Below are 25823 nucleotides of genomic sequence, written 5' to 3' on the forward strand. Positions count from 1 at the left end.
AAGTATACACTGCACTACTCTCACTTAGGAAATGGTATGAAAAAATAGTAATTTGAAGTGTGATAGAGGATGGAGACTTTATTCCTGGTACCAGAACAAGACTTTGAAATGCTCTGAGGGCAAGAATACCACACACAATACATTTGCCCTGAACCAGGCTCAATTCCAGCAGGGCAGGACCCTGCAGGGTAGAGGGGGAACAAAGAATACAACCCTGATCAAGGTACTCATGATTCTAGCAATACTGCCCAATTGGATTTTCTTAATTGGATGGACATATACCATATCTGAACTGTTTAATATTGTGGCCACTAGTTACATACAGCTACTGAAAGCTAGAATTGCAACTTGTATGACTGAGGAACAGAATTCTTTAAAAAAAAAGTCATATTAATATGTCTATTATCAACTAACATCATGAATTTTATTATTTTTCTTATTTATCTTTTTATGTCTAAAACTGCTTTTTTATACAGCACGTTTTTATTAGTTATCCACTTTATACATATTAGTGTATATATGTCAATCCCAATCTCCCAATTCATTCCACCCGCCCCTGCAATTTCTCCCCTTGTTGTCCACACATTTGTTCTCTACATCTGTGTCTCCATTTCTGCCTTGCAAACCGGTTCATCGGTACCATTTTTCTAGATTCCACATATATGCATTAATATACGATATTTGTTTTCTCTTTCTGACTTACTTCACTCTGTATGACAGTCTCTAGGCCCATCCACGTCTCTACAAATGACTCAATTTCATTCTTTTTTATGGTTGAGTAATATTCCATTGTAGATATGTACCACAACTTCTTTACGCATTTGTCTGTCAATGGGCATTTAGGTTGCTTCCACGACCTGGCTATTGGAAATAGTATTACAATGAACATGAGGGTGCAAGTGTCTTTTTGAATTATGGTTTTCTCTGGGTATCTGCCCAGCAGTGGGATTGCTGGGTCATATGGTAAATTCTATTTTTAGTTTTTTAAGGAACCTCCATAATGTTCTCCATAGTGGCTGTATCAATTTACATTCCCACCAACAGTGCAAGAGGGTTCCCTTTTCTCCACACCCTCTCAAGCATTTGTTGTTTGTAGATTTTCTGATGATGCCCATTCTAACAAGTGTGAGGTGATACCTCATTGTAGTTTTGATTTGCATTTCTCTAATAATTAGTGATGTTGAGCAGCTTTTCATATGCCTCTTGGCCATCTGTATGTCTTCTTTGGAGAAATGTCTATTTAGGTCTTCTGCCCATTTTTTGATTGGGTTGTTTTTTTTTAATATTGAGTTGAATGAGCTGTTTATATATTTTGGAGATTAATCTTTTGTCCATTGATTTGCTGCAAATATTTTCTCCCATTCTGAGGGTTGTCTTTTTGTTTTGTTTATAGTTTCCTTGGCTGTGTAAAAGCTTTTCAGTTTCCTTAGGTCCCATTTGTTTATTTTTGTTTTTATTTCCATTACTGTATGAGGTAGGTCAAAAAAATCTTGCTGTGATTTATGTCAAAGAGTGTTCTTCCTATGTTTTACTCTAACAGTTTTACACTGTCCGGTCTTACATTTAGGTCTTTAATCCATTTGGAGTTTATTTTTGTGTACAGTGTTAGGGAGCATTCTAATTTCATTCTTTTACATGTAGCTGTCCAGTTTTCCAAGCACCACTTATTGAAGAGACTGTCTTTTCTCCATTGTATATCCTTGAGCCCTTTGTCATAGATTAGTTGGCCACAGGTGAGTGGGTTTATCTCTGGGCTTTCTATCTTGTTCTATTGATCTATGTTTCTGTTTTTGTGCCAGTACCATACTGTCTTGTTTACTGTAGCTTTACTGTAGTATAGTCTGAAGTCAGGGAATCTGATTCTTCCAGCTCCGTTTTTTTTCCCTCAAGACTGCTCTGGCTATTTGGGGTCTTTTGTGTCTCCATACAAATATTAAGATTTTTTGTTCTAGTTCTGTAAAAAATGCCATTGGTAATTTGATAGGGATTACATAGAATCTGTAGATTGCTTTCGATAGTATAGTCATTTTCACAACATTGATTCTTCCAATCCAAGAACATGGTATATCTTTCCATCTGTTTGTGTCATCTTTGATTTCCTTCATCAGTGTCATATAGTTTTCTGAGTACAGGTCTTTTACGTCTTTAGGTAGGTTTATTCGTAGGTATTTTATTCATTTTGTTGCAATGGTGAATGGGATTGTTTCCTTAATTTCTCTTTCTGATCTTTCGTTGTTAGTGTATAGGACTGCAAGAGATTTCTGTGCATTCATTTTGCATCCTGCAACTTTACCAAATTCACTGATTAGCTCTAGTAGTTTTCTCGTGGCATCTTCTAGCATTATCTATGTGTAATAGAATGTCATCTGCAAACAGTGACAGTTTTATTTCTTCTTTTCCAATTTGTATTCCTTTTATTTCTTTTTCTTCTCTGATTGCCATGGCCAGGACTTCCAAAATTATGTTGAATAATAGTGGCTAGAATGGATGGTGGGCAAGATGGCGGAAGAGTAAGACACGGAGATCACCTTCCTTCCCACAGATACATTAGAAATACATCTACACGTGGAACTGCTCCTACAGAACACACACTGAATGCTGGCAGAAGACGTCAGACCTCCCAAAAGGCAAGAAACTCCCCACGTACTTCGGTAGGGCAAAAGAAAAAAGAAATAACAGAGACAAAAGAATAGGGACAGGACCTGCACCAGTGGGAGGGAGCTGTGAAGGAGGAAAGGTTTCCACACACTAGGAAGCCCCTTCACGGGCGTAGACTGCGGGTGGCAGGGGTCGAAACTTCGGAGCCACAGAGGAGAGCACAGCCACAGGGGTGCAGAGGGCAAAGCAGAGAGATTCCCACACGGAGGATCGGTGCCGAGTAGCACTCACCAGCCGGAGAGGCTTGTCTGCTCACCCGCCGGGGGGGGCGGGGACTGGGAGCTGAGGCTCTGGCTTTGGTCGGATCCCAGGGAGAGGACTGGGGTTGGCGGCATGAACATAGCCTGAAGGGGTTAGCGCACCACAGCTAGCCGGGAGGGAGTCTGGGAAAAAGTCTGCAGCTGCCAAGGAGGCAAGAGACTTTTTCTTGCCTCTTTGTTTCCTGGTGCGTGAGGAGAGGGGATTCACAGCACCACCTAAACGAACTCCAGAGATGGGCACGAGCCGTGGCTATCATTGCGGACCCCAGAGACGGGCATGAGACGCTAAGGCTGCTGCTGCCTCCACCAACAAGCCTGTGTGCGAGCACAGGTCACTCTCCACACCGCCCCTCCCGGGAGCCTGTGCAGCCCACCACTGCCAGGCTCCCGTGATCCAGGGACAACTTCCGTGGGAGAACGCACGGTGCGCCTCAGGCTGCTGCAACTTCCCGCCGGCTTCTGCTGCTGCAGGATCGCCCCACATCCGTACCCCTCCCTCCCCCTGGCCTGAGTGAGCCAGAACCCCCGAAGCAGCTGTTCCTTTAACCCCGTTCTATGTGAGCGAAGAACAGACGCCCTCAGGCGACCTACACGCAGAGGCAGGTCCAAAACCAAAGCTGAACACCCGGAACTGTACGAACAAAGAAGAGAAAGGGAAATCTCTCCCAACAGCCTCAGAAGCAGCAGATTAAAGCTCCACAAACAACTTGATGTGCCTGCATCTGTTGAACACCTGAATAGACAACGAATCATCCCAAATTCAGAAGGTGGACTTTGGGACCAGGATATATTAATTTTTCCCCTTTTCCTTTTTTTGGGAGTGTATATGTGTATGCTTCTGGGTGAGATTTTCTCTGTATAGCTTTGCTTTCACCATTAGTCCTAGGGTTCGGTTGGTCCATTTTTTTTTTTTTTTTTTTTTTTTGCTTAAAAATATTTTTTATCTTAATAAATGTTTTCTTAATAATTTTTTCCTTATTTTCTATTTTTAAAAAATTACAAAATTTTTTTTTTCTTAATACTATTTATCATATTTTTTATTTTAAAAAATTAAAATTTTTTTTCTTAATAATTTTTTCTTATTTTTTATTATAAAAAATTAATAAATCTATTTTTAAAAATTAAAAAAATTTCTTAATAAATTTATTCTTAATAATTTTTTCTTATTTTTTATTATAATAAATTTATTTTATTTTATTTTATCCTCTTTCTTTCTTTATTTCTATTTTTTCTCCCTTTTATTTTGAACCATGTGGATGAAAGGCTCTTGGTGCTCCAGCCAGGCATCAGGGCCGTGCCTCTGAGGTGGGAGAGCCAACTTCAGGACACTGGTCCACAAGAGACCTCCCAACTCCACATAATACCAAATGGCAAAAATCTCAGACATCTCCATCTCAACATCAAGACCCAGCTTCACTGAACGACCACCAAGCTACAGTGCAGGACATCCTATGCCAAACAACTAGCAAGACAGGAACACAGCCCCATCCATTAGCAGAGAGGCTGACTAAAATCATAATAAGGCCACAGATACACTAAAACACACCAACAGACGTGGACGTGCCCAACAGAAAGAAAAGATCCAGCCTCATCCACCAAAACACAGGCACTAGTCCCCTCCACCAGGAAGCCTACACAACCCACTGAACCAACCTTAGCCACTGGGGACAGATACCAAAAACAATGGGATCTACGAACCTGCAGCTTGTGAAAAGGAGACCCCAAGCACAGGAAGATAAGCAAAATGAGAGGACAAAAAAACACACAGCAGATGAAGGAGCAGGGTCAAAACACACCAGACCTAACAAATGAAGGGGAAATAGGCAGTCTACCTGAAAAAGAATTCAGAATAATAATAGTAAAGATGATCCAAAATCTTGGAAATAGAATAGACAAAATACAAGAAACATTTAACAAGGACGTAGAAGAACTAAAGAGGAACCAAGCAACTATGAAAAACACAATAAATGAAATTAAGAATACTCTAGACGGGATCAATAGCAGAATAACTGAGGCAGAAGAACGGATAAGTGACCTGGAAGATAAAATAGTGGAAATAAGTATTGCAGAGAAGAATAAAGAAAAAAAGAATGAAAAGAACTGAGGACAGTCTCAGAGACCTCTGGGACAACATTAAATGCACCAACATTCGAATTATAGGGGTCCCAAGAAGAAGAAGAGAAAAAGAAAAAGACTGAGAAAATATTTGAAGAGATTATAGTTGAAAACTTCCCTAACATGGGAAAGGAAATAGTTAATGAAGTCCTGGAAGCACAGAGATTCCCATACAGGATAAATCCAAGGAGAAACACGCCAAGACACATATTAATCAAACTATCAAAAATTAAATATAAAGAAAACATATTAAAAGCAGCAAGGGAAAAACAACAAATAACACACAAGGGAATCCCCATAAGGTTAACAACTGATTTTCAGCAGAAACTCTGCAAGCCAGAAGGGAGTGGCAGGATATACTTAAAGTGATGAAGGAGAAAAACCTACAACCAGGATTACTCTACCAGCAAGGATCTCATTCAGATTTGATGGAGAAATTAAAACCTTTACAGACAAGCAAAAGCTGAGAGAGTTCAGCACCACCAAACCAGCTTTACAACAAATGCTAAAGGAACTTCTCTATGCAAGAAACACAAGAGAAGGAAAACACCTACAATAACAAACCCAAAATATTTAAGAAAATGGGAATAGGAACATACATATCGATAATTACCTTGAATGTAAATGGACTAAAAGCTCCCACTAAAAGACTCAGACTGGCTGAATGGATACAAAAATAAGACCCATATATATGCTGTCTACAAGAGACCCACTTCAGACCTAGAGACACATACAGACTGAAAGTGAGGGGATGGAAAAAGATATTCCATGCAAATGGAAATCAAAAGAAAGCTGGAGTAGCAATTCTCATATCAGACAAAATAGACTTTAAAATAAAGACTATTACAAGAGACAAAGAAGGACACTATATAATGATCAAGGGATCGATCCAAGAAGAAGATATGACAATTGTAAATATTTATTCACCCAACATAGGAGCACCTCAATACATAAGGCAAATCCTAACAGCCATAAAAGGGGAAATCGACAGTAACACAATCATAGTAGGGGACTTTAACACCCCACTTTCACCAATGGACAGATCATCCAAAATGAAAATAAATAAGGAAACACAAGCTTTAAATGATACATTAAACAAGATGGACTTAATTGATATTTATAGGACATTCTACCCAAAAACAACAGAATACACATTTTTCTCAAGTGCTCATGGAACATTCTCCAGGATAGATCATATCTTGGGTCACAAATCAAGCCTTAGTAAATTTAAGAAAATTGAAATCGTATTAAGGATCTTTTCAGACAACAACTCTATGAGACTAGACATCAATTAAGGAAAAGATCTGTAAAAAATAGAAACACATGGAGGCTAAACAATACAGTACTTAATAACGAAGTGATCACTGAAGAAATCAAAGGGGAAATCAAAAAATACCTAGAAACAAATGACAATGGAGACACGACGACCCAAACCCTATGGGATGCAGCAAAAGCAGTGATAAGAGGGAAGTTTATAGCAATACAAGCCTACATCACGAAACAGGAAACATCTCGAATAAACAACCTAAACTTGCACCTAAAGCAATTAGAGAAAAAAGAACAAAAAAACCCCAAAGCTAACAGAAGGAAAGAAATCAGAAAGATCAGATCAGAAATAAATGAAAAAGAAATGAAGGAAACAATAGCAAAGATCAATGAAACTAAAAGCTGGTTCTTTGAGAAGATAAACAAAATTGATAAACCATTAGCCAGACTCATGAAGAGAAAAAGGGAGAAGACTCAAATCAATAGAATTAGAAATGAAAAAGGAGAAGTAACCACTGACACTGCAGAAATACAAACGATCATGAGAGATTACTACAAGCAACTCTATGCCAATAAAATGGACAAGCTGGAAGAAATGGACAGATTCTTAGAAATGCACAAACTGCCGAGACTGAACCAGGAAGAAATAGAAAATATGAACAGACCAATCACAAGCACTGAAATTGAAACTGTGATTAAAAATCTTCCAACAAACAAAAGCCCAGGACCAGATGGCTTCACAGGCGAATTTTATCAAACATTTAGAGAAGAGCTAAAACCTATCCTTCTCAAACTCTTCCAAAATATTGCAGAGGGAGGAACACTCCCCAACTCATTCTACGAGGCCATCATCACCCTGATACCAAAACCAGACAAAGATGTTACAAAGAAAGAAAACTACAGGGCAATATCACTAATGAACATAGATGCAAAAATCCTCAACAAAATACTAACAAACAGAATCCAACAGCAAATTAAAAGGATCGTTCACCATGATCAAGTGGGGTTTATTCCAAGAATGCAAGGATTCTTCAATATACACAAATCAATCAACGTGATACATCATATTAACAAATTGAAGGAGAAAAACCATATGATCATCTCAATAGATGCAGAGAAAGCTTTTGACAAAATTCAACACCCATTTATGATAAAAGCCCTGCAGAAAGTAGGCATAGAGGGAATTTTCCTCAACATAAAAAAGGCCATATACGACAAACCCACAGCCAACATTGTCCTCGATGGTGAATAACTGAAAACATTTCCACTAAGATCAGGAACAAGACAAGGTTGCCCACTCTCATCAGTATTCTTCCACATAGTTTTGGAAGTGTTAGCCACAGCAATCAGAGAAGAAAAAGAAATAAAAAGGAATCCAAATCGGACAAGAAGAAGTAAAGCTGTCACTGTTTGCAGATGACATGATACTATACATAGAGAATCCTAAAGATGCTACCAGAAAATTACTAGAGCTAATCAATGAATTTGGTAAAGTAGCAGGAGACAAAATTAATGCACAGAAATCTCTTGCATTTCTATACACTAATGACGAAAAATCTGAAAGTGAAATTAAGAAAACACTCCCGTTTACCATTGCAACAAAAAGAAGAAAATATCTAGGAATAAACCTACCTAAGGAGACAAAAGACCTGTATGCAGAAAATTATAAGACACTGATGAAAGAAATTAAAGATGATACAAATAGATGGAGAGATATACCATGTTCCTGGATTGGAAGAATCAACATTGTGAAAATGACTCTACTACCCAAAGCAATCTACAGATTCAATGCCATCCCTATCAAATGACCACTGGCATTTTTCACAGAACTAGAACAAAAAATTTCACAATTTGTACGGAAACACAAAAGACCCTGAATAGCCATAGCAATCTTGAGAACGAAAAATGGAGCTGGAGGAATCAGGCTCCCTGACTTCAGACAATATTACAAAGCTACAGTAATCAAGACAGTCTGGTACTGGCACAAAAACAGAAATATAGATCAATGGAACAGGATAGAAAGCCCAGAGTTAAACCCACACACATATGGTCACCTTATCTTTGATAAAGGAGGCAAGCATATACAGTGGAGAAAAGACAGTATCTTCAATAAGTGGTGCTGGGAAAATTGGACAGGTACATGTAAAAGTATGAAATTAGAACACTCCCTGACACCATACACAAAAATAAACTCAAAATGGATTAAATACCTAAGTGTAAGGCCAGACACTATCAAACTCTTAGAGGAAATCATAGGCAGAACACTCTATGATATAAATCACAGCAAGATTCTTTTTGACCCAGCTCCTAGAGAAATGGAAATAAAAACACAAATAAACAAATGGGACCTAATGAAACTTAAAAGCTTTTGCACAGCAAAGGAAACCACAAACAAGACCAAAGACAACCCTTAGAATGGGAGAAAATATTTGCAAATGAAACAACTGACAAAGGATTAATCTCCAAGATTTACAAGCAGCTCATGCAGCTCAACAACAAAAAAACAAACAACCCAATCCAAAAATGGGCAGAAGACCTAAATAGACATTTCTCCAAAGAAGGTACACAGATTGCCAACAGACACATGAAAGAATGCTCAACATCATTAATCATTAGAGAAATGCAAATCAAAACTACAATGAGATATCATCTCACACCAGTCAGAATGGCCATCATCCAAAAATCTATAAACAATAAATGCTGGAGAGGGTGTGGAGAAGAGGGAACACTCCTGCACTGTTGGTGGGAATGTAAATTGTTACAACCAGTATGGAGAACAGTATGGAGATTCCTTAAAAAACTAAAAATAGAACTACCATACGACCCAGCAATCCCACTACTGGGCATATACCCTGAGTAAACCATAATTCAAAAAGAGTCATGTACCAAAATGTTCATTGCAGCTCTATTTACAATAGCCAGGACATGGAAGCAACCTAAGTGTCCATCATCGGATGAATGGATAAAGAAGATGTGGCACATATATACAATGGAATATTTCTCTGCCACAAAAAGAAACGTAATGGAGTTATTTGTAGTGAGGTGGATGGAGTTAGATTCTTTCATACAGAGTGAAGTAAGTCAGAAAGAGAAAAAGAAATACAGTATGCTAACACATATATATGGAATCTAAGGAAAAAAAAAAGTCATGAAGAATCTAGTGGCAAGACGGCAATAAAGGCACAGACGTACTAGAGAATGGACTTGAGGATATGGGGAAGGGGTGGGGTGAGATGTGACGGGGTGAGAGAGTGGCTTGGACATATATACACTACCAAATATAAAATAGATAGCCAGTGGGAAGCAGCTGCATAGCACAGGGAGATCAGCTCGGTGCTTTGTGACCACCTAGAGGGGTGGGAGGGAAGGAGATGCAAGAGGGAAGAGATATGGGAACATATGTATATGTTTAACTGATTCACTTTGTTATAAAGCAGAAACTAACACACCATTGTAAAGCAATTATACTCCAATAAAGATGTTTAAAAAAAAAATAGTGGTGAGAATGGAAATCCTTGTCTTTTTCCTGATCTTATAGGAAACACTTTTAGTTTTTCACCATTGAGAATGATGTTTACTGTACGTTTGTCGTATGTGGCCTTTATTATGTTGAGGTATGTTTCCTCTGTGTCCACTTTCTGGAGAGTTTTCATCATAAATGGATGTTGAATTTTCTCAAAAGCTTTTTCTGCATCTATTGAGATGATCATACGATTTTTATTATTAAGTTTGTTAATATGGTGTATCACATTGATTGGTTTGCATATATTGAAGAATCCTTGCATCCCTGGGATAAATCCCACTTGATCATGGTGTGTGATCCTTTTAATGTGTTGTTGGATTCTGTTTGCTAACATTTTGTTGAGGATTTTTGCATGTATATTCATCAGTGATATTGGTCTGTAATTTTCTTTTTTTGTAGCATCTTTGTCTGGTTTTGGTATCAGGGTAATGGTGGCCTTGTAGAATTAGTTTGGGGGTGTTCTTTCTTCTTCAATTTTTTGGAAGAGTTTGTGAAGGATTGATGTTAGTTGTTCTCTAATTGTTTGATAGAATTCACCTGTGAAGCTATCTGGACCAGGACTTTTGTTTGTTGGAAGATTTTTAATCATAGTTTCAATTTCATTACTTGTGATTGGTCTGTTCATATTTTCTATTTCTTTCTGGTTCAGTCTTGGAAGGTTATACCTTTCTAAGAATTTGTCCATTTCTTCCAGGTTGTCCATTTTGTTGGCATAGAGTTGCTTGTGGTAGTCTCTTTGAATGCTTTGAATTTCTGCGGTGTCTGTTGTAACTTCTCCTTTTTCATTTATAATTTTATTGACTTGAGTCCTCTCCCTCTTTTTCTTGATGAGTATGGCTAGAGGTTTATCAATTTTGTTTATCCTCTCAAAGAACCAGCTTTTAGTTTTATAGACCTTTGCTATTGTTTTCTTTGTTTCTATTGCATTTATTTCTGCTCTGATCTTTATGATTTCCTTCCTTCTAATAACTTTGGGTTTTGTTTGTTCTTCTTTAATTCCTTTAGGTGTAAGGATAGATTTTTTATTTGAGATTTTTCTTTTTTCTTGAGGTTGGACTGTATTGCTGTAAACTTCCTTCTTAGAACTGCCTTTGCTGCATCCCATAGGTTTTGGATCAACATGTTTTCCTTGTCATTTGTCTCTAGGTAGTTTTTGATTTTTTCTTTGATTTCTTCAGTGATCTCTTGGTTATTTTGTAATGGATTGTTTAGCCTCCATGTGTTTATAGTTTTTATGTTTTTTTCCCTGTAATTGATTTCTAATTTCATAGTGTTGTGGTTGGAAAAGATGCTTGATATTATTTCAATTTTCATAAATATACTGAGGCTTGATTTGTGACCCAAGATGTGATCTATCCTGGAGAATGTTCCATGTGTACTTGAGAAGAAAGTGCAATCTGCTGTTTTTGGTTGGAATGTCCTATAAATATCAATTAAATCCATCTGGTCTATTGTGTCATTTAAAGTTTGTGTTTCCTTATTAATTTTCTGTCTGGATGATCTGTCCATTGGTGTAATTGAGTTGTTAAAGTCCCCCACTATTATGGTGTTACTGTTGATTTCCTCTTTTATAGCTGTTAGCATTTGCTTTATGTACTGAGGTGTTCCTATGTTGGAGCACCTCAAATATTTTTATAGCTGTTATATCTTCTTTCTTTGATCATTATTTAGCATCCTTCATTTTCCCTTGTAACATTCTTTATTTTAAAGTCTATTTTACCTGATATGAGAATTGCTACTCTAGCTTTCTTTTGATTTCTAATTTCATGGAATATCTTTTTCCATCCCCTCACTTTCAGTCTGTATGTGTTCCTATGTTCAGACCTAGAGACCAACTTCAGAGTGGGTCTCTTGTAGACAACATATATATGGGTCTTGTTTTTGTATCCATTCAACAAGCTTGTGTCTTTTGGTTGGAACATTTAATCCATTCACCTTTAAGGTAATTATCAATATTATGTTCCTATTACCATTTTCTTAATTGTTTTGGGTTTGTTTCTGTAGGTCCTTTTCGTCTCTTTGTTTCCCACTTAGAGAATTTCCTTTAGCATTTGTTGTAGAGCTGGTTTGGTGGTGTTGAATTCTCTTAGCTTTTGCTTGTCTGTAAAGGTTTTGATTTCTCTGTCAAATCTGAATGAGATCCTTGCCGAGTAGAGTAATCTTGGTTGTAGGTTCTTCCCTTTCATAACTTTAAATATATTGTGCCACTCCCTTCTGGCTTGTAGAATTTATGCTGAGAAATCAGCTGTTAACCTTATAGGAGTTCCCTTGTATGTTATTTGTTGTTTTTCCCTTTTTGCTTTTAATAATTTTTCTTTATCTTTAATTCTTGTCAGTTTGATTACTATGTGTATCAGTGTGTTTCTCCTTGGATTTATTTTGCCTGGGGCTCTCTACACTTCCTGGACTTGGTGGCTATTTCCTTTCCCATGTTAAGGAAGTTTTCAACTATAATCTCTTCAAACATTTTCTCGAGGCATTTTTCTCTCTCTTCTTCTTCTGGAACCCCTGTAATGTGAATGTTGGTGCATTTATTGTTGTCCCAGAGGTCTCTTAGGCTGTCTTCATTGCCTTTTTTTCTTTTTTCTTTATTCTGTTCCACTGCAGTGAATTCCACCGTTCTGTCTTCATGTCACTTATCCATTCTTCTGCTTCAGTTATTCTGCTATTGATTCCTTCTAGTGTATTTTTCATTTCAGTTATTGTATTGACCATCTCTGTTTGTTTGTTCTTTAATTCTTCTAGGTCTTTGTTAAACATTTCTTGCATCTTCTCAATCTTTGCCTCCATTTTTTTTCCGAGGTCCTGGATCATCTTCACTATCATTATTCTGAGTTCTTTTTTCTGGAAGGTAGACTCTCTCCACTTCATTTAGTTGTTTTTCTGGGATTTTATCTTGTTCCTTCCGGTGGTACATAGTCCTCTGCCTTTCCTTTTTGCCTATCTTTCTGTGATTGTGGTTTTCATTCCACAGGCTGCAGGATTCTAGTTCTTGCTTCTGCTGTCTGCCCTCTGGTGGATGAGGCTATCTAAGAGGCTTGTGCAAGCTTTCTGAATGGAGTGACTGGTGTTGGGGAGGAAGAGAATTTTTAATTTTAAAAAATTAACTTAAATTTAACTTGTCACATGAAAGCTTCCAGATAGGGCAGTTGTTCTGCAGCTGCACTTCAATCTACTGGGTTGGAACCCTACACTCCCAACTCCATTTATTTATTTGACTTGTTCATAAAGTTGGTTAAAAAGTAAAGAAGAATGAGTTTTCTGTGATTGATTTATTGATTAGTCATGCTAGCGATGTAAGGACCTATCAGTCACTTCTTTAATATGCCTTGGAAGTTAGTCACTCAGATCAAAGCAAAACTGGGGAACCCAAGCAGCTAGAGAAACACTCACTCTGGCTTAGTTAGGTAAAAAATACTGTCTTCTATTCACTGTCTGGATGCCTTATTGATGAAGTCTGAGAATCTCTTAGATGTGTTTATGATATTGTCACTATTTGAATCTTATATTTTAAACTGTTCAAGTTGAAAAGTTAAATTATGCTAATAACTTACCATAAATAAGAGACTTGTTACTCTTAAATAAATACATGAGTCTTATTTACTCTTAAATTATCATTCAAGAGTGCTTAGCCTCAGTCTAATCTGGCTTCAGAGTTCTGCCCCAAGTGAGAAATGTTTATTTATCTGGTAGCACACAGAGCAGCTCTTGGCAGAAGTGATGTGCAGCCAGAAACAAAGTGAACTAACTTTATGGTTGTGTTTGAATTTACAAATTAAATTGTATTTCAAATGTTTTCCCAGAAAGCAGTGTCCATATGCTCAGTGACTTTACTGCACCTTACAAGAGAAGATGAAGAGTAGGAGGGTTGGACCGAGTCATTCTCACTCACTTAATCCTTGAGCATCTTGACCCTTAATGGCTGGTCTATGAGAGAAAAAATAATTAGGTCATGTATAATATTTAGCCAACTCCTAATTTACTTTCACACATTATTTTTCTCAACATGCTATTTCACTCACTAATATCTGAAGACGGTTTCAAATAACACTGATGTCAAACCTGTGGTCAAATTGCTTAAAAATCTTTTGGGGATTGTGTCATAAAATACGACGTATGGATTGTATTTGTAAGTTTCCATTAAGCTGTGGAATACTTTGATTGTAAATGCATTTAGTTCTTTTGTGAACCTTCCAAATTCATTCCTTAATTTGGAAGTGAAAATAGCAGCCCCAAAGAATCATGGCTTAAAGATTGAACAGTTACTGCATGATTAATATTTTCCTTTCTTTTGAAATCATTTCCAAACTTCAGAAATGTGCATATTCTTCTATTTCATTTCCCACCCTTCCCATTCTTTCCTGGAATTTTGTTATTATTGTTCTAAATTCAGGTTTCATTCACTATTATCATCAAATTATTTTTATATTACTCTCCAAAGGCCATCTCATGGCCAAATATCAACAACTTTGGCTTGATATCTTCAAACTTAAGAAAGTACAGAAACAAATAAAATCAAGACAAATATTACAACTTAAAAAAATAAAAATGTAAAGAAAATCAAGACAAATATTATAATTTAAAAATAAATGAAAATGTAAATAAATTAAAAAGTAAATATAAATATATATATATTTATATATATAGAAATATATATATATATAGAATATATAGAAATTAAGGAGATCAGTATATTAATGAATTATCATGGCCAAGCAGACTTAATTTATTTTTTATTCTACAAATGAAAAAATATAACCCCTTGCTATAAATAGTACTTGTCTTTCAGCTTTTGTAATAGGTTTCTGAGGATATGAAAGAAGTTTTAAAAAGTTTGTTGAGAATGCTAAATTATGCTGGTGGCTTTTTTTTCTCCTAATATTTTTAAAATTTAGTTTATTTAAAAAAATAAAAAGCAAGACTTAATCTTGCTTCGTCATCAATAATTCATTAATGGCTATTTGATGAACTCAATATTTTTTAAACCCTTAGATGCAAACATGATGTAAATCAAAATCATTTTGCAGACAAATTATAAAAATCTCCATGATATAAAATAACTGTTTTGTTATAATTGATAACAGTCTTTATAAAACACAGGGGTTTGTAAAGGTGGTCCATATTCAGTTTTAAAAATACATAATATGTGTGGAGGGGCTGGGTGTGGGTATTTGTCATTATTACAATTGAAAAAAGTGAGCTCTTATTTTCTGTAAAGAAAGAAAAAAGGCATTTGTGAAGAATACAGAGCAAAAGCTTCCCAATTACTTGTGTACATGTTGAAAAACATTGACATTTTCTTTATAAGAGTCTTTTTCACAGAATATGTAAATATATAGGGCCTTAAGATCTTACTCTTTGACTTTTTTTTTTTCCTTTTTGATGTTCCTCTACATTATTCAGCTTTAAAAAACATATTTTGCAATATTGAAAAATACAGGTAAATTACTGTTCACTTTATTACTGGCTTTCATCTGGCAACAAAGCTAGAATACTCCATTTATACTATATTTTAAAATATGTTTCAACTGGATTAAATTTATACAAAGTTATAAAGTTTATATAATGTTATGGTTTTTCTCTAACCTTAAGTATGATTGGAAGAAAAAATTTAATAACTATATTTATAAACTAGTGCTGTTAGAGATTTTGCTAAGCAAATAGGAAATAGAACAAAGGAATAGAGACAAAAAAACAGTAACAATGACATCAAAAAGAATGGAAAAAATGTCAAAAGGCAAATGCAAGATTGTGAAAAAATAATTTCAACACATTTCATATACAAGTGACAATATCCCCAGTTGGTATCTCCCCAAGATACTCCAGACTTCTACATCCAACTATGACCACATCTGGGATGGATGGTAGGTATCTCAAACTTATCCTGCTATTAACAAGACCTCTGATCCTCAAACAAACAATCAAATTTAAATGCAACATCTAAAACTTCAACATCTCCTTATCTGCTGTACTTTCAAAATATACCCAGAATTCAACCATTGTTTTATCCTCCACTGCCACCTCAGTTCACTATCATTTCTTTCCTGGATTACTGAAGTCTCCAAAGTTATCTTCTTGGTTCTGCCTTTACCAAATCTCCTCCCTATCTGGCCAAACATCAATTTGGAAGCCAGGGTGATTCTTTTAAATGAGTTAGGTCTTGTCACTCTTCAGCTCAGATCTTTCTAATGACTTCCCATTTCACTCAGAATAAAAAGTAAAATTCTTATAATGGCGCCCTGGGCCCTCCATTATCTATTAGTCTTCTACTACCATAGACTCCCTGATCTCATTTTCTACTTTTCTCACTCTTTGTTATTGTGCTCCAACCACACAGCCTTCCCAACAGTTCAACCATCAGTCAGAAATGCTCACCAAAGGGAATTGGTGCTTGTTCTTTTCTCTGTTTGGAATGTTCTTTACAAAGTATAGACATCATTCCCTAGCTTAGATCCTTGGATCTTTGCTTAGCTACATCTCTAGGACATTTTTTGACTATTCCATTTAAAATAGCATTTCCAAAAATCATCCTTCACTTTGCCTCCTCCCTCCTGCTTATGTTTCACCACCTAATATACCATATGTTGTACTAATTCATGTCTCTCATCTCTAGAATATGATTTTCACGAAGGCAGGCATTTTTGCCTATTTTGTTCACTGGATTCCACTGCCTACAATAAAACCTGTCACATAGTGGACATTCAATGTATATGTATTGAATGAATGAATAAATGAATGAATGCTTAATATTTAAAGAGGTTTTTTTTACTGATATAGTAGGAAAAGTTGACAAAGGATATGAATAGGCAATTCACAGGTAAGGAAATCTAAATAGCCAATAAACACTCGAAAATATGTTCAACTCAACAGAATAAAGGTAATTGCAAAATTTTGTAAAACAAGATTTTAATTTTTCCATCAGATTGGGATATTAAAAAATTATAAAATGCAGAGACTGAGGAGGTATGAATTTCTGTAACATATTTGGTTTTGGGGTTTTTTTTTTTTTTGAATGAGATGCTGGATATCTTCTGTTCCTTAACTGATTTCACCCCACATTGACATGGTAACTGAAAGGATTCTTGTGATCTCTGTGGGAGAAGCACAATCATTTTACTTGGACAAAGGGAAAGATCAATGGTAAAGTATTTGGGATGACTGCCGTGAAGGATATTTTCCATTCCTTCCTCTTGGTCCATTCTCAAACTTTTCCCCGTTCTTCTTTGAGCTTTTGGGGAAATTACCTACAGAAATTACATTAATAGGATCTCTGTCCCTTGAATTTCTTGGTTTTATTCAGCAAGTGAGGGGATTCAGCAGAAGATGAGAATGAGGAAGAAGGCTGAGGTCATAGTATGTATTTCATCATCTCCCTAATGTCAGGATCTCCACTGCCTGACTGCATCTCTCAAGGAAGGTTGCAACTCCTGTGGGACAACCCTCTTCACACATTCTGCCTCTAAAGTCTTCTGATCTAGAAGTGGTAATTCCTCAGTGTTACTAGCACTAGAGAATTGAACCATCCCTGGTGTTCTCCCTAAATCCTGCCCACTCTTTTATAACTGGTCCTTTTATTAAACTTTTCTCAAATTTGATGATTTTAATATGTCAATGTTTCATGCTGGAACCTAACTGATACAAAAAGCAATCTGACTATATATCAAAACTAAAAATATATGTAATCTATTATAACTTTTGAAAACCTAGCCTATTAAAACAAAAGCACCAGTACTTGCAGAATATTGCAGCATTAATTGTAATAGCAAGATAACTGAAAATAATCAGAATGTCTCTCAATGGGGGAGCAGTTATGTAGATTATGGTTATGATCATATTGAGGTTGTTAATGCAGTTATTAAAAGAGAATTACTTAGAAGTATATCTTAATTTGGAAAGATGACCAAGATATATTTTAAATAAGAAAATTATGAGCCAAAGTTATTATCATACTTTTAAAAAGATCAATAAGCCTCATATATGTGTATGGATAAGAGTCTGGGGAGATACCATGAAGCTATTAATATTAAAAAGGGTTGAGGGGAGATATTTTACATTTTTCTTTAAAATATTTTCTTTGTTTCATGATGTAAAATGAACATTACTTCTACTTTTGAAATTAAAAAAATAATTAAGAACTGGTAAGAGTAATGAACACAACTATGTTTATACAGGCTAAGAGTTTCTCCATGTCCTAACTCAGACATTATTTTCCAGCTTTTTTTAACTTTCCTATAATGTCTACAGAGAAATCAGAAATCTCCTTTACTGAGGTAACAGGCCTCAGAAGAAGGAAGAGGGCTGAGTGAGGACCTTTCCATTTTATTCTCTCCTGTTCTTTCTTATGGTCTGACTCATGTCAACTAAGACCACCAAATTCCCTCTACCTTTTACATGACAGCCGTATGGAAACATCAGATATTTTTCTTCTGCCTTGACAGCCCTTATGACCATATAGTATGTTGAAAAGGTAACTGAGAAATATTTATTTAATTTTTAATTTATTATAGAAATGCTAATGTTTGTGTAGAGTCAGGAACTTATGGGTTCAAATCAACCTCACCAGTATCACTTAATATCTCTAAACTGGGAAGTTGTTCTTATCTAAAGAGTGAAGATGATAATAATTGCTTCCCTCCCAGATGTTATAAAATAATACATAAAATATTTGACATGTTATATATCCTCAACCAAATAGTAATTTCATTTCCTTAGCAACATCTTTATAATCTACTTAATATTGATTATTTAATTTTCAGTTCAGATTTAATCAGTCATAACTGAGTCAACCCAAAGAGGAAGTTGGTACTGTGGTTTAGAATTAGGATATATAATAAATTCTGTTCAAATTCTGTATCAGAAGCTTTGTCAAAGTTATTTTAAAATATTTTTTTCTCAATGATACTTCCATCCTTTGCTTTTGTAATTCAACCTCTTTTCCACAAAGTCCAGGGACCCAACCACTTAACATACAAATTAATTTCTACACTTGTCCTGGTATTTAGTTTTTTTTAAAATTTTCCTTTCATACTGTTCAAGATAACATGATTATATATTGCTAAATGTTCTAATAAGAGATAAGAAAACGACCTCAGAAGCATGTGTACGTATAATATAAAGAATGCTAGCATCTTCCCTAACACATATTTCTGAGGGGACAAAGGGCTGCTAACACCAGGCTATGTATCACATGTTACCAGTTCAGTGTTTGATTGTTTTCCCAAGCTGGTCTTGGACCTTGGAAATGATCTTTTCCTATGAGTACCTGAACTGAGAAAAGGATGTAGGCTGTCTAAACTTATACATGATAACTTTATACAAGAACTCCAATTTGGAGGCAAGATCAAGAAGGCAGAGTAGGAAGACCCTGAGTTCACCTCCTCTCATGAACACAACAAAATTACAAAGACATATAGAACAACTTTCTCTGAGAAAGACCTGAAGACTATCAGAACAGCTCTTCTACAGTTAAGTATATAAAGAAAAAAAAAAAAAAAAAAAACACATCAAGGCAAGTTGGAGGAGAAAAAAAGTGATCTACTCAGGACGTGTGCCCTTGGTGGGCAAGCCACAAGTGGGAGGGAATATCACAAACTTAGAGGTCCTACCTAATGAGCAAGGGTTTTGAACGCCATATTGGGTACCCAAGCCCAGGGTACTGACACCAGGAAAATGAACCCCCTTAACTGGCTTTGAAACAAGCAGGGTTTATGACTGGAAGAGCCAGAAGGTTGTAGGAAAAAAGAAAACAAAAAACAAAAAAAACTAGGCTGCTCTTAAAGGACATTCACACAAATGTACTCACTCCACATCTTAGCACAGAGGCAGCAGATTGAAAAGCACCTGGTATTCTAGCTGGCCTTCCAAGATGGTCCTAGCACAGCCCCCCAGCCCACAGCCTGCTCTGGCTCCAAACGCCCCACAAAGCAGCAGCCCTAAAAAAAAAACTCAGGAGAAGTCCTGTCATGCACTAGTCTCCAGCTCTAGCTCCTCTGGCTCCAGTTCACCCCCACCAAGGTGGTGGTTTCCAACATTCCCCAGGAGAAACCCTGGCCTGCACTGGGCTCCAGCTCCAGCCCCCTAACCCCACCAAGGAGACAGCTTCCAATACACCAGGGAGAAGCCGCACCCCATACTCACTTCAGCTCCAGCCCTTCTGTCAAACTACCAGGCACACAGTCTCTGTAAGGATGCTCCCACACAAGGACACACTGCCAATACCCAGATAGATAACTGCTTCACCTAATAAATAGAGAAACATGGAAAGCCAAACAAATTGAGAAGAGAGAGTACTATGTACCCAAACAAGAGAACGAGATAACCCTCCCCAAAAAACCCTAATGAAACAGAGCTAAGTAATTTACCTGATAAAGAGTTCAAAACAACAGTCATAAAAATACTCCCTTCCCTCAACAGAATAGAGAAACACAGTGAGAACTTAACAAAGAATTAGAAAAAAATAAAAAAGAACCAATCAGAGCTGAAGGATACAGTAAATGAAATGAAAAATACATTAGAAGAAATCAACAACAGACTAGATGATACAGAAGAACACATAAGTGACCAAGAAGACAGAATAGTGGAAATCACTCAATCAGAACAGACAGAAAAAAAAGAATTTAAAAAATTAGAATATTTTAAGGGACCCCAGAGACAATGTTAAGTGTACTAACATTCACATTATAGGTGTCCCAGGAAGAGAAGAGAGAGAGAAAAAGGCAGAAAACTTATCTGATGAAATAATGGCTGAAAACTTCCCTAACCTGTGGAAGAAAACAAATATCCAGGTCAGGTCCAGAAAATACAGAGTCCCAAACAACATGAACCCAAAGAGACTCACACTAAGACATATCATAATTAAAATGGCAAATGTTAAATATAAAGAGAGAATTTTAAAGGCATCAAGAGAAAAACAGAGTTACATACAAGGAAACTCCCATAAGGCTATAAGCTGATTTTTTTCAACAGAAATTTTGAAGTCCAGAAATGTGTGTCATGATATACTCACAGTGCTGAAAGGAAGAAAAAACCTACACCCAAGGATACTCTACACAGCAAGGTTATCATTCAGAATTGAAAGAGAGATAAAGAGTTTCCCAGACAAGCAAAAACTAAGAGTCTGTCACCACTAAATTGGCCTTAAAAGAAATATTGAAAGGTCTTCCTTAAGTGAAAAAGAAAGGTCATAACAAGAAATAAGGAAATATATGAAGGAAAAAATTCTCACTGATAAAGGCAATTATATACTAAAGGCAGTGGATCAACAACTTAAAAAGTCAGTATGAAGATTAAAAGACAAAAGTCTAAAGATATCAATGATAACTACAATAAGTAGTTAAGGGATATACAAAAAGATGTAAAATATGAAGTCAAGAACATAGAACCTGGGGAAGGGGTAAAATGTGGAGCTTTTAACTTAAACAACTATCAGTTTAAAGCAAAGATATATATATAGACACAGATGAAAAACATACAATAGATACACACACACACGCACAAGAACAACAAAGAGAAAGGAACCCAAACATAATAGTAAAGAAAATCATCAAAGCACATGAAAAGAAACTAAAAGAAGAAGAAAAGAACAGAAAAGGGCTACCAAAACAACCAAAAACAAGTAACAGAATGTCAATAAGTACATACCTATCAATAATCACATTAAATATAAAAGAACTAAATGCTCCAATCAAAAGGTGACTGAATGGATAAAAAGCAACACCCATCCATGTGCTACCTACAAGAGACACACTCCAAAAGCGAAAAACACATACAGACTGCAAGTGAAGGGAAGGAAAAAGACATCTCATGCAAATGGAAATGAAAAGAAAGTTGGGGTAGCAAAATAGATTTTAAAACAAACACTGTAACAAGAGACAAAGAAAGACAGTACATAAAGATAAAAGAGTCAATCCAAGAAGAGAATATAACATGTGTAAACATATAGGCATCTAACATAAGAGCATCCAAATTTATAAAGAGAATATTAGTAGACACAAATGGATAAATTGACAGTTATAAATTAATGGAAGTGGACTTTAATATCCCACTAACATCAGCAGATAAATCATCCAGAGAGAAAATCAATACAGAAACATTGACCTTAAATGACATATTAAGCCTGATGAACTTAATAATATCTACAGAACATTCCATCCAAAAACAGCAGAGTATACATTCTTTCCAAGTGCACATGGAACATTCTCCCGGATAGTATTTGCTAGGTCACAAAATAAGTCTCAATGAATTTAAGAAGATTAAATCATATCAATCATCTTTTCCAATCACAACAGTATAAAACTAGAAATTAGTTACAGGAAAAAAACTGGAAAAAACACATATATGGAGACTAAGTAACATTCTACTAAAGAAACCAATGGGTCAATGAAGAAATTGAAGAGGAAATTTTTAAAATACCCTGAGACAAATCAAAATAGAAACACAACTTTTGAAAATCTATGAGACCTAGCAAAAGCAGTTCTAAGAAGGAAGTTTATAGCAAGACAGGCCTACATCAAGAAACCAGAAAAATCTCAAGTAAACAACCTAACTTTGCACCTAAAGGAATTAGGGAAAGCCCAACGTTAGTAGAAGGAAGAAAATAGTAAAGATCAGAGCACAAATAAATGAAATAGAGAACCAAAAAAAATAAAAAAAATAGAAAAAAATCATTGAAACTAAGACCTGGTTTTTTTGAAAGATAAACAAATTGATAAACATTTAGCCAGACTCATTAAGAAAAAAAGAGAGGGCCCAAATGAATAAAATTAGAAATGAAAGAGAAGTTACAAACAACAACACCAAAATACAAACAATCATAAGAGAATACTACCAACAACTATATATCAATAAATCAGACACCTAGAAGAAATGGATAAATTCCTAGAAACATACAACCTTCCAAGTATGAATCAGGAAGAAACAGAAAATCTGAACAGACCAGTGACTAGTAATGAAATTGAATCAGTAATCAAAAAAATCCCAAAAAACAAAAGTCCAGGGCCAGACAGATTCACAGGGGAATTCTACCAAACATTTAAAGAGGAGTTAATACACACCTTTCTCAAACTATTACAAAAAATTGAAGTGGGGGGAGAACTTCCAAAATCATTCTAGAAAGCCATCATTACCCTGATACCAAAACTAGACAAAAGATGTAAAAGTCCTCAACAAAATATTAACAAACTGAATTCAACAATACCTTAAGAGGATCATACATCATGATCAATTGGGATTTATTCCAGGGATGTAAGGATGAATATCCTTGCAGGGTTCAATTTCCATAAATCAATTAATGTGATACACCATATTAACAAAACAAAGGATAAAAATCACATGACCGTCTCAATAGATGCAGAAAAAGCTTTTGACAAAATCAACATCCATTCAAGATAAAAACTCTCAAATCAGTTGGAATAGAAATAACATACCTCAACATAATAAAGTCCATTTATGACCAACTTACAGCTAACATTATAATCACCGGTGAAAAGCTGAAAACTTTTCCTCTAAGATCAGGAATAAGACAAGGACACCCACTCTCACAACTTTTATTCAACATAATATTGGAATGGCAGAAGTAAAACTCATTATTCGCAGATGACATGATACTCTATATAGAAAACCCTAAGGACTCCACCAAAAAACTATTCTTAGAAATAATAAATAAATTCAGTAAAGTTGCAGGATACAAAATCAATATACAGAAATCTGCTGCATTTCTATACATTAATAATAAACTACCAGAAAAGAAATCAAGAAAACAATCCCATTCATCATCACATCAAAAATAATAAATATGTAGAAATAAACTTAACCATGAAGGTGAAAGAGCTGTACTCTGAAAAATATAAGACAGTGATGAAAGAAATTGAAGACACCAGAAATAAGTGGAAAGATGTTTCATCTTCATGGATTGGAAGAATTAATATCATTAAAATGTCCATACTCCCAAAGCAATCTACAGACTCAATTCAACCCCTATGAAATACCAATGGCATTTTTCACAGAACTAGGACAAATAATCCTAAAATCTGAATGGAACCACAAAAGACCCCAAATAGCCATACAATCTTACTAAAGAAAAAAACTAGAGATCCCTGGCTTCAAACAATACTGCAAACCTATAGTAATCAAAACAGTATGGTACTGACACAAAAACAGATATATATATATCAATAGAACAGAAGAAAGAGTCCAGAAATGAACCCACACTTATACGGGCATTTAATCTCTGACAAAGGAGGCAAGAATATACAATAGGAAAAAGACAGTCTCTTCAATAAATGGTGTTGGGAAAACTGGACAGGTACCCACAAAAGAATAAAACTGGACTACTTTTTCACACCCCATACAAAATAAACTCAAAATGGATTAGAGGCTTAAATGTGAGACCTGAAACCATAAAACTCCTAGAAGAAAATAAACAGTAAACTCTTTAACATCAGTCTTAGCAGTATATTTTTGGATCTGTCTTCTCAGGTAAGGGCAACAAAAGCAAAAATACAAATGGGACCACATCAAACTAAAAAAACTTTTGCACAGCAAAGAAAAACATCACAAAGCAAAAGTCTACCTAACAAATGGGAGAAGATATTTGCAAATGATATGTCCAATAAGGGGTAAATATCCAAAATACATAAAGAACTCATACAACTCAATATCAAAACAACAACAGCAACAACAGACAATTGATTAAAAATTTGCTAGAAGACCTGAATAGGCATTTTTCCAAAGATGTACAGATGAACAACATGCACTTGAAAATATGCTCAATGTCACTAATCACCAGAGAAATACAAATCAAAACCACAATGATACATCACTTCACACCTGTCAGAATGGCTGTCATCAAAAAGACAACAAATAACAAGTATTTGCAAGGTTGTGGAGAAAAGGGAAACTCTTGCACTGTTGGTGGGAATGTAAATTGATATAGCCGCTATGGGAAACAGTGTGAAGTTTCCTCAAAAGATTATAAATGGAACTACCATACAACCCAGCAATTCGACACCTGGGTATTTATCTAAAGAAAATGAAAATGCTAATTATAAAAGATATATTCACCCCAATGTTCATAGCAGCATTATTTACAGTAGCCAAGATATGCAACCAACCTAAGTGTCCATCAACAGATAAATGGATAAAGAAGATGTGGTATATATATATACAATGAAATACTACTCAACCATGAAAAATAATGAAATCTTGCCATTTGCAACAATATGGACGGAACTAGAGGGTATTATGCTTAATGAAATAAGTCAGATAGAAAAAGACAAATACTGGATGTTTTCGCTTATATGTGGAATCTTAAACACAAAACAAACAGAAACAGAAACACAGACACAGAAAACAAACTAGTGGTTGACAGGGGTGGGAGGGTATGGTTGAAATAGGTAAAGGGGATTAAGAGGTACAGACTACCCATTATAAAATAAATATGTCACAGCGATGTGATGTACTGCATAAGGAATATAGTCCATAATGTTATAGTAAGTTTGTATGGTACATAATATTTAAAAATACTGAACACTATGTTGTACACCTGAAAATAATATAATTATATAAGTCAACTATATTTCAATTAAAAAAAGAAACCAATGAGGTAATGTACAATGAGAAACCTAAGTAGAAGGAAACCTGGGTAATTTTATTAAATGACCCAACTTCTGAGAAAATGAATGAAGAGAAAACATTTTCCTGAGAAATATGAGATCAGAATATGAAGTTGATTTGTCTTCTGTGATATATTCAACAATCAAACGCTGTCCAGGCAGGCATCTCTTATGCTGTCTAAAAGGATAGTTACTTTAGTAAGTTAAGAAAGATAGTGTGGTGGTGTCGTGTGGTGGTGTCTTGATCAAAAGGCTTTAACTCTTGTTTTTCTAGATGCTACAAGGCCACTAAAATTCTGTTTATGTTTTTATTACCACTTTAGTTGTCTTCATTTCTGTGACAGCCTACACCATCCATGGTGTTTAAAATTCCATTATCTTTCTTCCCTA

At 35.6% G+C, this 25823-nt stretch overlaps 1 pseudogene; it reads left to right on the top strand.

Annotated features, from left to right (window-relative positions):
- LOC137751027 (ATP synthase membrane subunit K, mitochondrial pseudogene) overlaps positions 1-25823 on the top strand; it is a 46632-nt pseudogene that overhangs the window by 19851 nt on the left and 958 nt on the right.

Source organism: Eschrichtius robustus, chromosome 17 (assembly GCF_028021215.1).
Source record: "Eschrichtius robustus isolate mEscRob2 chromosome 17, mEscRob2.pri, whole genome shotgun sequence".
NCBI lineage: Eukaryota > Metazoa > Chordata > Mammalia > Artiodactyla > Eschrichtiidae > Eschrichtius > Eschrichtius robustus.